The following is a 15,695-nucleotide window of genomic DNA, read 5'->3' on the forward strand; positions in this document are numbered from 1 at the left end:
AGCTATACCCGAAATAACTCAAAAATGGAGTTTTTTCGTTGCTGAAATCCTAAGTGTGTGTTGCAAACCTGATCACATATTCTAGGGTATGCGCCGCACATCTTATCGCACAACCTAAGGTTTGTGTCGCATACCTTATCAAACATCCATACTGCCTCTCACGAAAATGGGCATAACTCATCACTCGGGTATTGGATTTTTGCAAAATTGGTATCATTGGAAAGATAATTCAATTATATACAATTTGATAGGTATTGGGATGAAATATTTCATGTATATTAAGTGATATACACATTTGAAGTATACCCTTGTAGAATCGAATATCAAATGTTAGACAAATCAAATGGTCTTAGCTCAACTTGGCTCTAAATGATTTATATGAACATTGTTGACCTTAAGAGCACTTCACATACTAGGATAAAGATCATAAAACTTGTATTCATATTCAACTTATTTGGATTAGAGCTTATACTCTCAGGAACGACGGTTAAAATTCTAGCACGAAAATACAGGGTATTACACAAACCATCCCAAAAAGATCAACATGTATATAATATAATTTGAAATAAAATTTGATTCAAATAAAGATTTCAAGATAAGGATGACACTTATATATTTACCCCAAACCCTATTTGGTCATATTCCTTACTGCCTAACCCAAACTATATAATGAAAATTAGACACAAAGTAACATTAAAAGCAAGAATACACCGTAAGATATTTTATTATAGTTTTCATATACTAAGTATTTGTCTTAATCATATAAACAAATAAAAATCAATAAAGTTAGTTTGGAACTTGTTTAAAACTAAATTGAAGCAAAAATGGACCTTTCTGTGGAGACCTTGATGGACCTGAGCTACGGATCAAAAGTCTTGAACGAGCGTGCTTGTGAGATGAAACTTGATATTCAAATATTTTTATGCAACTACCATGAGTTCATGTGTACCATAAGTTATCCCATAATAGTATGATTTCATAATGTGATAGAGCCAGATTTTAAAGTTTTGTCAATGGAGGTTTTTGGATGAGATTCTGGACCTTTCATGGTCATGGGCAGTGGTTATATAATGGTGCTAACAGAGAAAGAAAAGCTTTGTTGTGTGCCTTCGTATGAGGAAGATGAGTACGCACGTATATGTACACTTGAAATAGAATTTTCGTGGTTGCTCTTTTTGCGAGAGGCAACTTGAGTTGCTGATGAGAGTCAACATGAGGGAGAGGGGAGATCTCATCTATCTTTCTCTGGGGTCCCCCCCCCCCACCCCTCCCAGAGCTAAAAAAGCCTTGATTTTTAAGAAGGAATAGAATAGATGTTGACGAAGAGAGTATAAAAATAAAATAGGAAAAGATCTTTTTATAAGAATATGTTTTGATGAGAATTATACTCTTTCTTGTAATGGAATAAAAAATAGGAGGATTTTATGGATATGAAAGATTTGAAATATTTGAATCTGAAACTTGTTTAGGACTAAATAATTTTTTTATATAAAATGGGTAAATACTAAATTACTAAGTGAAGGAAAATAATACTAACTTATTAAATCAATCATTATATTTATATTAAAAAAATAATTTACAATAAAAGAATAATAACACTTAGATATTTGATCAAATACTTATAAAATAAACTAAATGAGAAATGAAAAGAATAATTGAACAAAACTTTGTAGGTGAAGTATATTATATAATAAATAATTAAAATAATAGTAATAATAATACTTAAATAAAGTTTAAATAATGTAAATAGTATCTAGAATCACAATTTCGATTTAAAAAAAAGGTAAAATAGCGATTTTGGCCTCGTGAACAAAATAGACGCTCGAGTGAGAAAAAATGATGAATGGGAGGGTCAAAATTTGGTTTCAACAACTCTTATACTAATTGACAACTAGTAAATACCTACTAAGTTGTAAATTAGTTTTTGAGTATGTTCTTCGTGTTAGCGTTATTTTTTCCTTTTCTCATTTTTAACTCATAGCAATTTCTTTGTTTCAAGTTCATAAGTAATTTTTTTTTTGTCTTGAGTCGATAAAATAAGAATCCATTCTGGATGCCAAGTAGAATTGACACCAATTGACTACCGGAGTATAAGAAACTTTCAATATTCACCGCTCCAATTGTGAGAATCACAAAGGTAAGTGTATATAAATGTTGGTGAGGAGTTTTTACTACTAATCTTGTTTGTTCATTATGTAGGTACAAAGGAGATATAAGGGGAACATGTCTTCGATAGCCGAGGATTATTGTGACTACAATAAAAGACATGATTGTAGTGAGGGGTTTTGTGGCTATGAAGTTGAGGGAGATTGTGGAGGGTATGAAAATAGCTATAATCAAAACTTGGGTAAATTTGAGGGACACGGTTTTAGGGATAAAATAAGGGGAATAAAGTAACTAGTGCTTATGGTGAATTTGGAGATGATGTAGGACCTCATGATGGTTCTTATGATGACGTTGGGCATGTGAGGAGCCTTACACTTCCCACTTTGAACCTAGATTTGGTGTTAGGTATAACTCTTTCATTCACAAAGCTTATGAGAGCTATGATGAGAGTACACGTGAGGAGTGTGAAAATTTATTTTCTTCACCTTGTAGTACTTCTTATCAAGATTGACATATTATGAATGGTTATCCTAGCTATAGTAGAGGTTGTCCCATGAGAAGAAGAGGATATGCATCTCCAAAACCGACGGGTAATCATGTGTCTTACAATGTTGATTCGAGGAGTGTACACTCCGGAAAGGTGACCATTTGTGGGATACTGGGATGCCTAGTTGTGTTAAATGATAGGTACTATAAAAACTACATCCTTCCATCCATGGTTGACTACTTAGGGTTGTTTCGCAAGCCTTTACTTATTCCATACTTCTTGACGGGTTTAAGGTTACCGAGAGGATCAAAGTTCTCTTCTCCCAATTTGAATACCATGAGGAGGTATGGTGCAATATTTTTCCCTTGACATACGTTCATGTATGCTTAGGTGCTAATTGATTTGCACAACATAAAGTTCCAAATATGTAAAATTGGACTAATATTGTAAGAGACCGAAGGGGAAATCGCCTCGTGACGTACATTCTGTCTGGGCCACAAAAAGAAGTATTTACCTACTCCAATACGAATGATGATGAGAGAAAAAATATTGAGAGGAGTAAGAGTGTGCAAGGTGGTAATCCGAGAGCGAAAAAAGAAGAGGTTGTATGGAGCAAAGTGAGGGGATTGCCACCAAACTGAGCTAATATTGTTTGTCCTTCTATTTCTAAGGAAATTTGTGTGTAGGTACCGACATGGCAAGCGAAGGAGAGCAATGTCGAAGTGAAGATGCTGCCCAATTTTGTAGAGGACCTTCACAACATGGCAAATGAGAGTCTACTCAAGAACTTCAAGGTAAAATAGTTAACTCTTACACTTTTGTGCATGTGAATGATAATTGTGTGTCTAGTAGCCCATTGAGTGTTAGTAGTTGCTTACTTACTTGCGAGTCTAATGATTCTTTGCCTTTTATTGATGATATATATGTTGTGAGTATGGATACACTAGTTGATCCTATTGATGACCAAATTGACTTTTCTTATAAGATCAATTTATGTCCACCTAGTGTTGAAGCCTTCATGTTGAATGAAAGTACATCGTCTTGTGTAATTGGTGTTGATCAACTTATTTGTGAAAATTATCCACCACTTGAGTATGTGTGTGATGTGATTAATGGAACTCAAGTGAGTGAAGTACTTAAAAATGTTGGTCGACAAAAGGGGAGTAAACCCGAGAGCTATTCTTGGGACAATCTTGTGCTTGAAACCGCTTTGAAACTTGATATTAATCTCTTAGAGAGTGAGGAACTTGCTTGTTCCAAATCTTTCTGTGGGTTGGATCATGCACTATTTAGGTATAATGTCTTGTTAAAATATGATATAAACACTCCTAATGAGCCCAGTGATGAAAAAAATGGTATAGCTTATCTTGGAGGCTATAACCTATATGCTAACCCACTATGGTGTGACAATATTCCTCCTAAAGATGGAAATCTCTTCTTAGAAGATGATAGTACGCTTAAGGGTAAGGAATGTGTATTCTTAGAAGCTACTCCTTCTTCTTCTTTGTGTGACTTTATTGTTGAGAGTACTCATGGTGATACATGGGAAACTAGTAGTAAGTACACACATGAGGGAACCTTAGTAGAAGTCGACTTGAGTGATACCTTTCTGTACTCTCTATTTACTTTGGATGATGTTTATGCTATTGTAGAGAGTATACCATTTAGTTTGGGTGAAAATCACGGGAAATGAGAGTGTTGTCTAGACCTGTGTCTATGGACATTCTTCCTGTTTGACCCCGGTGCCAAATATAGAAATGGTGATGTTGGTATACCCAACTTGTTGCTTTTTCTACATGACAAGCAAAGCATCACTTTTGATGAATCCCATAACCAAATCCTTTTTACATCTTTCCTTGCGTTTTTAATATTTTCTTCAAAGGATGCTTGGTTATACTTCAAGTATGTACTACCTTGGCGTGATGATGTTTATTATTGTTCTACCCATAACCCTCATGCCATGAGGATGTTTTGCTTGTTTGTCCTTTCTCTAGTTTTGCAAGGATGGATTCGAGGTCGAATCCTTGTCAAGCAGGGGAGGATGATACAAGTCAAATGGCATCCTTAGCTTTCGGTGACATCATTCAAAGTTACTATGTGAATGATCAAGTTTTGGTCGCATAGAGGGCATGGAATCATATTTGGAGGGGTCATTTTGAGTATGCTAACAGACAAACCCGTGTGTGTAAGATTGCTTAAAGCCTTGAAGACTTGGTTACTTATGGGTTTGGACTACATTTTATGGTTCACAGTTTTGGTTCCCTTTATTAATTAAGGGAATTTTTGGTCACTTAGCCTTAAGGGCATTTAGGTAACTTAGCCTTGTCCATTTGACACTCCATGGTTGCCCCTCCTTCATTAAGGGCATTGGAGTAATTTTGTCACTCATTATGTAATAAGGCTATATATAGTTTCTTTTAGGTCTTCTCTCTTTAGTTGTTTAATGATGAAAATATGAGAAATTGAAAATCCTCTCTCTTGAGAGTAGACCACCTTAGTGTAGTTCTTAGTTGGGGCTTGGATTAGCCATTGTAGTGTAGGGCTTGGAAAAGCCAATATTGTTCTTTTCTTAGAAACACTGGATCTTGAGGTGAGTTGATTTCCTTGGCAGTCACCGTAAGAGTGTGGTGTTGTTGTTACATTCATTAGGGATTTTTGAGTTTAATATACTCTTTAGTTCCTAATCTTTGTAATAATCTATGTCTCACTATCTATCTTTACCTTTCTTGCAATTGTGTTAGTGTTTGTATCTTGTAATCGTTGTTCTTGTTGAATCCGAATCTTGTGTTCATTGTGTTCATCTTGTTCTTTTTGTATTGTTGCTGTTTTGGTGTTAAAATACTTTGTAAACTCGTGATACTTGTGTTGTTGTTGTTGGCCGAAACTAGCACTCAAAGGGGTCCTCGGGTTGCTCTCAATTTGTGGACTATTTTGTGTAGTTTTTATGCCTTCCGTGGTCTTTCTTGTATCAATTAGGATTTGTACATAATTATAGTTTATCCAATTTAGAAATAATATAAACATAATCTAATAATAATTTGAGAAAAGGATGAAAAGACTATATTGTTTATTGTGAAGACATATTTAATTACTCTTAATTTTTTCTCATATATTTTAGGATTATTAACTTTTAATTTCTTCCCATATATTTTAAGACTCTTGAATTTTAATTACTTTTCATATATTTTAAAATTCATATATTTTAGGATTCTTCATTTCTTTTCATATATTTATTTTATTAGGATTATTTTCATATATTTTAGGACTCCTTAATTCAATAAAATAGTAATTGGAGGAAAAAAATAAAAAGACAATTTTGTCTATTGCGCGGACTTTTAATAATGAACAAAAAGTTTAAATAATATTTCTAAGACCTTTCACACTTTTTATATAACTAGTTTAATATACGTGCATTGCATGTGTGTATAATTTAAAAGAAGAATAATTTACTAAAGATAGCAAGTGTCTTTGAGCAAAATATAATACTCTTTTCCTTAATTTCAACCATGAAAAACGAAATTGAAGTTGCGATAAACGGATTTAAAATATTTATATTAAATTTTTACTTAGGACTTCATTATAATTTATCTTTTCTAGTATTTATAAAACAAAATTACTAACAACGGACTAAACAAAGTAAACATACAAGGATGTTGAATATATGAATGCAAATTTCATAGTAGACAATTACAGAAGAACTTGGAAATCTACAAAGCTGAAAAAATTATGATAAAGCTAATGAAGGAGACCTGAAAATAAAGCTCAAAAAAAGCTAGGGCAATAGGACCAGGTTCTTCTTGTTGTAGTAGTTGATTCTTCTTATCTTCACAAGATTCTCGTATAGATTTCTCTCTCCATTTGGGTGGTCGATCTCTCTAACTCTTCTTTGGTGAGAGTTCTCCAAAGCATCATGGCAACACTTTAATTAAATCTCGAAATATATGAATCTATGAATATACCTTCAAGACCTATCAGAAAGAACAAAGAATTGTAGAATTATCTTAGAAGTCCCGCAAATAGACCATTTTGCCTATCCATCTCATCCAATTCTACAAATATCTCACTTGTGATTCATTATCGTTTTGTCTATTGCATTGCACATGATTGCTGATTTAGAAAATACATTTAATTGTGAAATAGTATTGATATTATTTAAGCAAAGTTTTGAGTATTTAAGTTAACGCGAAATAATTTAGTAGATTCTTTTATGAATGTTCAACGTCGAGTATCTGCACTTATTAATCCGAACTTCTGAAGACAACCAATAAAAATGTAATAATTTATATATGTATTTCGATTCGATAAGGTTCAGGTAATTAATCATATCCTAAGAGAAACATAGAATAAAATATTAATTTGATTTCTTGTAGATTTACTATCTTTGCTCATTGTTTATTAAATTTCAATTAGAGATCTCAAAAATCTTCTCAAGCAACTTATTAATTTATTGGTCATCTGGTGATTTAGTTTATATAATGTTTGATTTCCCTAGATTAATTAGATACAATGTACTCTACTATTACTCAAATATTGTGTACTAATTTTTCCTGTTCTGTACAAATAAAATCACGTGGTCAATCAGCTTTAAATTTGTTTGTCTTATTTTATTTTTTTTATAATTTATCTTAAAAAGAATGTCTCTTTATTTTTGTGATAATTTTTTTAGTTCTAACTTTTTTCGTGAATGCTTAATTCTTTATATTTTATTTTAAGACCATAAAACTTGAAAGTCTTTTTACTTGTTCTACTTTATGACAAGTCAAAATTAAACAAATAAAATTAAAACGAGAAAGCAATTCCTATTATGTACCATAATAACATACCAATTACCAAGTCAACCCATAAGTTACATGAAATTAAGAAAATGAAAAGGTCCGATCATCTTCCTTGAAGAGCGAATATTCTAATTTCAAGTAAAGAAAAAACAAAGTATATTATATACACGTATAATAATATAGTGTTCTAATTTTTAAAGAAGAGGAATAATTTTTCTATCTTAATAAGCAGAAACTACCAAATAAAAGTATAAAATGTTCCATTTTTTCCTTTTTCAAAACCGTCTTCTTATGATTATAACGATCTATTAGCTATTGCTGCTTCTTGTTCTTTTTCTACATAGCAATGTTTTTAAAATTGTTACTTATCTCTTTCAGTTTGCATTATTTGTATTCGATTTTTATTTTTTTTGTATTTTTTAAACCAACTACAAGACAGCTTCTCTTCAGGGAAAAAGTAAAACTCGGATTTAAAATAAGCCATGAAATAAAAAAAAAAAAGTGATCAAAATAGGTTATCTATTTAATAAGTTATCAAAATAGGCTAAACGTAATATAAATTATTATATTTTATATATTCTTCTTAACGGTCAACTGACGGAGATAAATAGTGAAAATACTGTTTATAAAACGTAATAAATTATTACGTTTTATAAAAAGTAATGTAAAACGTAATAATTTATTACATTTTACATGAAAAAAATTAGTGTGTTATCACATCACATTTTATGTCAAATCATATAATTTGTAATATTTTATTACAAATTACATTACTTTTAATAAATTATTACAAACTATATAAATAACTCACATGTCCATTCCCATTAAATTTACTTTATTTTAAATCTAACCTCTTTTACTGAACGTTCCCCTTTAGTTAGTTCTTTGAGAACTTTTCAGCGGTCCCACCCCCTAAGCAACGAACAAATTTTATTTTCAACGGTCTCTTTGTAATAAATTTTTATGTTTTACACAATAAATTTAAAAATAAAAAAGAGATAAGTAAGCTATTATTTAAAAAAAAAAAAATTTCATGTGTTAAAAATATGAAATTATTTTTTCCAGTTAATGTTTCATAGTAGTTTCCAATTAGTGTTTTGAGGAGACTCACATGCAAAAATACGTTTCTTATTATAATTAATAAAGTAAGAAATCACAATTTAAGTTAAAGATGTACAAAAATCAAACTGATAAAAATATTATTAATTTATCTTTATTGGGTTAATAATTTTTTAACGATTTTATAAAAAAAATAATAAGATTATTGATTCGATTCTAATTTTATTTATAAATCAATAAACCAATAAAATTATACAAAATTATTATTTTACACCCCATAATAATTTAGTTCGAAGTTCATCGCTTGAGGGGTGGAGGTGGGGGTGGGGCTACTCAAAAATCAAACAACTAAGTTAAGAGGATGGGATGGTTAGGTGGGGTGCAAGTGGGTGGGGAGTTACAAGGTAAGTAAATTTGATGGGAAAATGATAAGTATAATTTGTAATAATTTATTATGAATTACATTATTTTTTATAAAACGTAATAAATTATTACGTTTAACAAAAGTAATGTAATTCGTAATAAATTATTAAAATTATATGATTTGACATAAAATGTGATAACACATTGATTTGTTTTTTTATTTTCGTGTAAAGCTTAATAAATTATTACATTTTATATTATTTTTTGTAAAACGTAATAATTTATTATATTTTACAAATAATATTTTTATTGTTCATCTCCGTCAGTTGACCGCTTAGAAAAATATATAAAACGTAATAATTTATTACGCTTAGCCTATTCTGATAACTTATTAAATAAATGGTTTATTTTGATCGCTTTTTTTATTTTTTGACTTATTTTGATTCCGAATTCGAAAAAGTGCAAAGTTTTTATTTCACTGACAAAATTGTAAATAAAGTTTCACAAGGCAAATATGAGATGAAGAGCAACTACAAATAACTGAAGTTCAACAAAGAATGCTCTATTAAGATTGACCAATTCCAGATTCTCATTCTTCTCCTCGACCTCATTGTCTGCAATGTTGAAGTACCTCAACTCATAAACATTGCGGTTCTTATTTGGGGAAATAACTCGGAGCTAATCACGGACATTGTTCCTTTTTAGATACTTCTTAGTCAAGTATTTCAAATACCACTTGAAAAAAGTGCTTGGAAAATCTCGAGTGGGACCGCTTGACCAAGAGCTCCCAAACAGGCTTTCAACAATCGATAATGAAGGTTGCTCCCTTCTTCTTCCCACGCTTGGTAGCTCCGCTTCTTCCTTTACTCATCTTCTCCTATAATTACAAGCAACAAAATAATCTATCTGAGAGGCTGTAGTGATTTGGGAAGAGCAATGAGTGTAATTGAAAAAGTTACTATGTAATTACTATATTAAATGTCTTCTCTTTAAATCTCCTCCAATTGTAATAAATAAATAAATTTAGCCCAGTCAAAATAGTACGTGTATATATATATATATATATATACATATATATATATAGTATATAATGAAGAAAAGAAAATTAGTACAGTCAAAGTTTTAGCAAGAATAAAAATTCAAGACTATGAGTTCGAAACTTTAGCTATAGTTGATTAATTTTTGTCCTCCGAGAACAACATAGAATTTAAACCTGTTAGTAGTATTTTTCTCAGTAAAATAATTAACTTAATGCATTTAGAATTGAAACAAAATAACTATTGTCTCTTCTATTATATGTTATCCATAAATTGTGTAGCTAGTAGACATATCTGCGGCTTATCCACTTGTACTTCCGACTTTCATCTGAAAGTTAAGTTGGATGGTTCATAACATACCAAGTTGTGGGGTCCAAAAATTATTCTATCTAATTTTGACTGTTCTAGCATCGTAAGTGGTCTGAAATGAGGGTTGCTTATTAGAGTCTTTAGATAGTCTTGGGATGATGAGGCTTCTACCTTGTCTTTTCCTTTTCCTGTATTCATACTGAAACAAAAGTCGTTAGTTGTCTTCTTTAATTAATCTATTTAGTTGATCTGCTAAGTTATTATCTTTTACTTTAATATGTTTTAAAACAATATTATAGATTGAAGAAGCATCTAGGAAATTTAACCCATGTTTAATTTTATAATTTCTTTTAAAGAGTCTGAGCTTATTAAATTTATTCTACAACTATTTTCTTCGATAACACACATCTATTCTTCTATATAATGTCTATATAGTTGTGTAGCAAGAATAAAAATTCAAGACTAAGAGTTCGAGACTTTAGCTATAGTTGATTCTGGATGTACAAGGAGCATTTTAAACAACAAAATTTTACCAGCAAAATTAATTAAAAATTGCCAAAACCTAAAGAATTCATGCAAATGGACGGAACATATAATACCTATACAGACTATATACCAAAAGCGAAAATAAGTTTTATTAATACTTGTAAAAAATTCTACTAACCATCATATACACTTAGTGAAATACTAGTTAGAGATTTAAACAGAAAAGCAGACTTTGTGTTAGGATTAAATTTTATGGTACAAAATAATGGAGGATATTTAGTTACAAAAATTGGGTAATATTCGCCAGTAATATCACCCACTCACCAGTACACTCAGAAGCTTTACACAATTTAAATATGTAAACAATGATGATATCTACAAAAGACAAAATAACAGACGTATGCAATATCAGATAAATAAATGAACGGAGGAGAATTAAAGAAAGATATTAGCCACCGGACCTACCCAAGTTGATAAAGTCTTGCTAAAGTCTTTAGAAAGGATTTAAAGTCCACAAAAAAGTTAAACCATAAATTACTGCTAGTGTCTCCGCGTCTATGCTATTTAATTTTCCCTTTTCTTTATATTTTCCACTTGAACAAATTTTTTCATCCTTTTTGTCACTATATTTGTTAGGTTTTGCTTTTAATACTGCTTCCCATCCTTGAAGGCTTCCATTTGTCTCGACTATTAAATAATTTGTTTCTAGTGGTAACGTTAAGTCTGGGATGTCTTGTATCAAGATTTTAAGTTATTGGACTAATTTTATGTCTCTAGTATTAAAAGTTTTTTGACTTGTTGATCCTATTTTAGAATATAATGGTCCTGCTACTTTACCTAAGTCTTTAATAAAAGCTCTAGCATAATTTAAAAGTCCTAAAAAGTTTTATAAATCTTTAGTCTTGTCTAATTTATCTGGCATTTCTAAGACCTTTTTAGCTATGTGTGGTTGTAATTTTATTCTACTATCTCCAATAACTACTCCTACAAAATTAATAATATTTTTACATAATTCCATTTTCTTTCTACTTATTATTATTCCATTATCTACAAATAATTTAAAAACTTGTTGTAAATGTCCTAAATGTTCTCTCATATCATTACTAAAGACTAAAATAGCATCTACGTAAACTAATATAAAATTTTTATAGTCTCTAAAAATACTATCCATTTTTCTTTGAAAAATTGGAGGAGCCGTCTTTAATCCGAACGGCATGACCAGTCATTCAAAATGTCGTTCTGGACATGTGAAAGCTGTCCATTCTATACTATCTTCATGCATTTTAATCTGCAAATATCTAGATTTACAATCAAATTTACTAAATACTTTTCTTCCTTGTATTCTATTTAGTAATTTTGTTATGCCTGGTAACTTATATCCATCCATTCAGTATTATCATTTAGTCTTTTGTAATTTATTACCATTCTAGCTTTTTCACTTATTATTTCACTATGGTTTCTTACTATGAAAGCTGCTGACCTATGTCTTGATGTAGATCTTCTAATTATTCCTAATTCTAGTAGCTCTTTTATTTGTATTTCAAAGTCTTTAAGGTTTTCATTTATAGCTTCTATAGATGTTGTTTTTATAGTATATTCTAGATTAATTATTTCTAATTTACAGGTAATTTGATTGGAGTCTCAATGTTGCAGGAGTTTTTCTCCGATTATCTCTAGCCTATCTAGGATTTGTATTATTTTCTCTAGATCTTTTTGATCTTTTATTACTCCTATCTGTTGTATACCTTTCTTAAAATTGTATAATTCGGTATCCATTTCTATTAAAGTATAGTCTTTTTCTATTTCTTCTGCTACTAATAAATCTTGTAATTCTTCATACATTGTTGTCTTTTTATTATCACTACATGTACAATTTTCTCCTTTATCACATTCTAGTGGTATTTCAGGTTTTATTTGGTCATTGAGTTTTCACCTAGCTTATCCGTAAGAAAATGATATCTAGTTAAAGTAGGTTATGTCTGTACGGGTGAGTGGGTGATATTACTAACGAATATTACCCAATTTTTGTAACTAAACATAGCTTAATTCATTCATAAAGGTCCTTCAACAAACACTTGGCATGCACTAATTGACACATAATAGGATATTTAATACTTAACATGCTACAATGGTACTATCTTCTTCACATAAGCATTCTATCAAACTATGGGAGGCACACTTTGGTCATACAACATTCAATACACCCAATTAACATGATTACATAATTCAACTTGCTTCTTGAAGAGGCTTTATTATGAATATTGCATAATCAACACATACTAGGGTCAAATCTTGAATCTTTATAATCAAAACATGAATCAAAACTTATCGACAACATAAACTTCAATTTCTATTCTCATAAACCATGAAAACTCATAAAACAAAAACTTTATAATTTTAAAAGGGATTCTTGAACTTATTGGGTGGAAGGAACCCAAGAATCAACATTCAACTTACATTGCTGTATGATTCATGGAAGATTTATAGAGGAACCTTGATGATTTGGGTCTTGAATTATGAACCCTAATAGTTGTTTTTTAAGAAAGTTGAGAGAAAACTAGTATATTTGGATCAAATAATGAGAAATCTCATGTTAAGGAGTATATATAGGGGTAGCAAAATAACTGTCTCGCCCTTGAAATTAAAATCCAGAACTGAAAAAATCCCGATTTTACATGCTGGCGCGACGCGCCATAATCGCGCTAGCTTACTGGAAATTGGACAATTGAAAAATTGAGCCTTGGCGCGACACGGTGGAAATTGCGTTGCCACCTTGGTTGCGATCTGAAAAGACACCGCGATGCGGTGGAATCGCGGAGGCTCACTGAATTTTGACAATTGCCATTTTGGCTAGCTCCGCGACACTCTAAAGTACCAGGTGGTACACTGTCTTACTAAAATGGCTATAACTCTTATCTCGAGTGACGAATTAGGGCAAATTTGATATCGATGGAAAGCTCATTCAATTCTCTACATGACAAAAAGTCGATATTAGGGAAATTCTACATGGTTTAAAATATTTCTCACTTTGGAAGTCACTTCTCGATCTTTTAGGGCCGGAATTATACTTCACTTGACACGCTCTAAGGCTCATACTACGAGAGAACTTTGCGGGGTCTTACATAGAGTATGTACTTTGTTTACAAAATTTTATGGATTTGAGCCTAGTTATACTAATTCTTGAAAGTCTTGTGGGAATATTATCTTATAAGCTCCCCAAAATGCTTTAGTACTTTCTCCTAGAAATGTTTCTAAATGTCTATACATAATTTCTGCATCTGGTTCTTGATTACCCTGTATATGTTGTATGTAGTCTGCTACAACTACATTTTTTCATATGTTTATTACATTATTCCATGCCTGAGGGTCATGAGTTAGTAAATTTAGAATTTTTCCTTTATTACCATCTTCTTGTAATCTAATAGGTTCTTCTATTGACATTTTTTTTTCCTTTAGGTTTTATGTCTTGTTCTGTCAGAGTGTTTGGATTTGTCCTAAATACTCTATGTCTTGGTAAATTTTCTATTGTTAATGGCACGTTTTGCATACCAGTTGTTCTTTGGAAAGGGCTTGAGGAACTTACCGCGCTTTCCATAAATTCCTTTATACTTTCGTCTATAATATAAATCGATTCTGAGTCTTAACTTTTTATTTTCTTTTTACGTGTATAACCATAATTATCTGCTCTTAATTCACATTTAATAAAATGCTATTTCATTTCCTCAAGGTCTAAGTTTCCTAATTTACAGGCTGTGCATTTAAATACGCTATTGCTATTTGTTTCATATAGGACTTCTGCTTTTATTATAGCTTTATATACTTCAAAACCTTCTTCTAATATTTCTATATTCATAAAATTAGTATTCTCACATTTTTCAATTTCTTCATCAATCTCTTTTTCATTTGTATATTGGTAGTCTGTGAATCTTACTGAAGATTTTCCTTTATTGTTTATATACATTAAATGATCGGTTGACTTTAGTATTTCTTTCTTAGTAAATCTTTCTAAATTCCATTCTAATCCTGCATATTTTTCTGATTTTATTTTTAGGGATTTCATTAATTTAATATCTTTATTTTCCATTAAACTTACTACATCATCTATCTTTAGATTAAACTTTATACTACTATTAGTGGCAAGTTTTTCTATAAATCCTACACATATAAGTAAGTTATTTCCATTATTCATTTCTTCATATCCTTTATTCTGTACGCCTATTTTACTATGCTTTTCAAATTCTAAGGTATTTATCATATAATCTGGACTACAATAAAAAAAGTCCTCCGTTATTAGTCATGTCTACTTCAGTTATTCTTATTATAGATCTTTTTGAGTCTAACCATCTATTATCATATATTATGATTAATACTTTACTTTCTAAATTTTTTCTAGTTAATCCTTTTATGCCTATTACTATTAATCCCATGTCCATAAGACTCATATTTAATTTTATAATTTCTTTTAAAAAGTCTGAGCTTATTAAATTTATGCTACAACTATTTTCTCCGATACCACACATCTGTTCTTCTCTATAATGTCTATATAGTTATGCTCTTGACAACATTCTTTCATTATATAATATTTTAGCATTTAACAGTTTTAATTTATTTTGTTGGAATAATTATATTTCTATATCTACGTCTATTACCTCTTCTAACTGTTGTCTTGAAGTCATTCTTGTTTATTTATTATTTTTGATAGCACATTATTTGTCAAACTGTTTTGGGTAAAACTTGATCTTTCTCTGGTAAAACCTGATCTTTGTCTACTTGGGGATGCTGAAAAAAGGTTCATACTTTTGGCTTAGTTGGTTTAGTTATTTTACCTTCTTTTAATTCTTTTTGAGGGGTTATTTCTATCCTTTTTAGTTGTTCTATTAATTCTTCTCTATTTTTATCTTGACTATCTTTTTGTTTTTGTTTTTCTAGGTTCTTATTTAGCTCTAATAGTAACAAAATTATAATATTATTTTGTTTTATGATTAAAGAGTCTGCTTTTCCCTGTGGTTGATGATCTGATAATCCTTCGGGATTTGGTTGGATCTGTGCTACCTTTTGTAATATTGCTAGATA

At 30.5% G+C, this 15,695-nt stretch overlaps 1 pseudogene; it reads right to left on the reverse strand.

The window, feature by feature from the left end:
* Window positions 1-9,291: 9,291 nt before the first annotated feature.
* Window positions 9,292-9,716, reverse strand: LOC124889420 (annotated as a pseudogene).
* Window positions 9,717-15,695: the final 5,979 nt, after the last annotated feature.

This window comes from Capsicum annuum, chromosome 12 (assembly GCF_002878395.1).
Source record: "Capsicum annuum cultivar UCD-10X-F1 chromosome 12, UCD10Xv1.1, whole genome shotgun sequence".
In the NCBI taxonomy this organism is placed as follows: domain Eukaryota; kingdom Viridiplantae; phylum Streptophyta; class Magnoliopsida; order Solanales; family Solanaceae; genus Capsicum; species Capsicum annuum.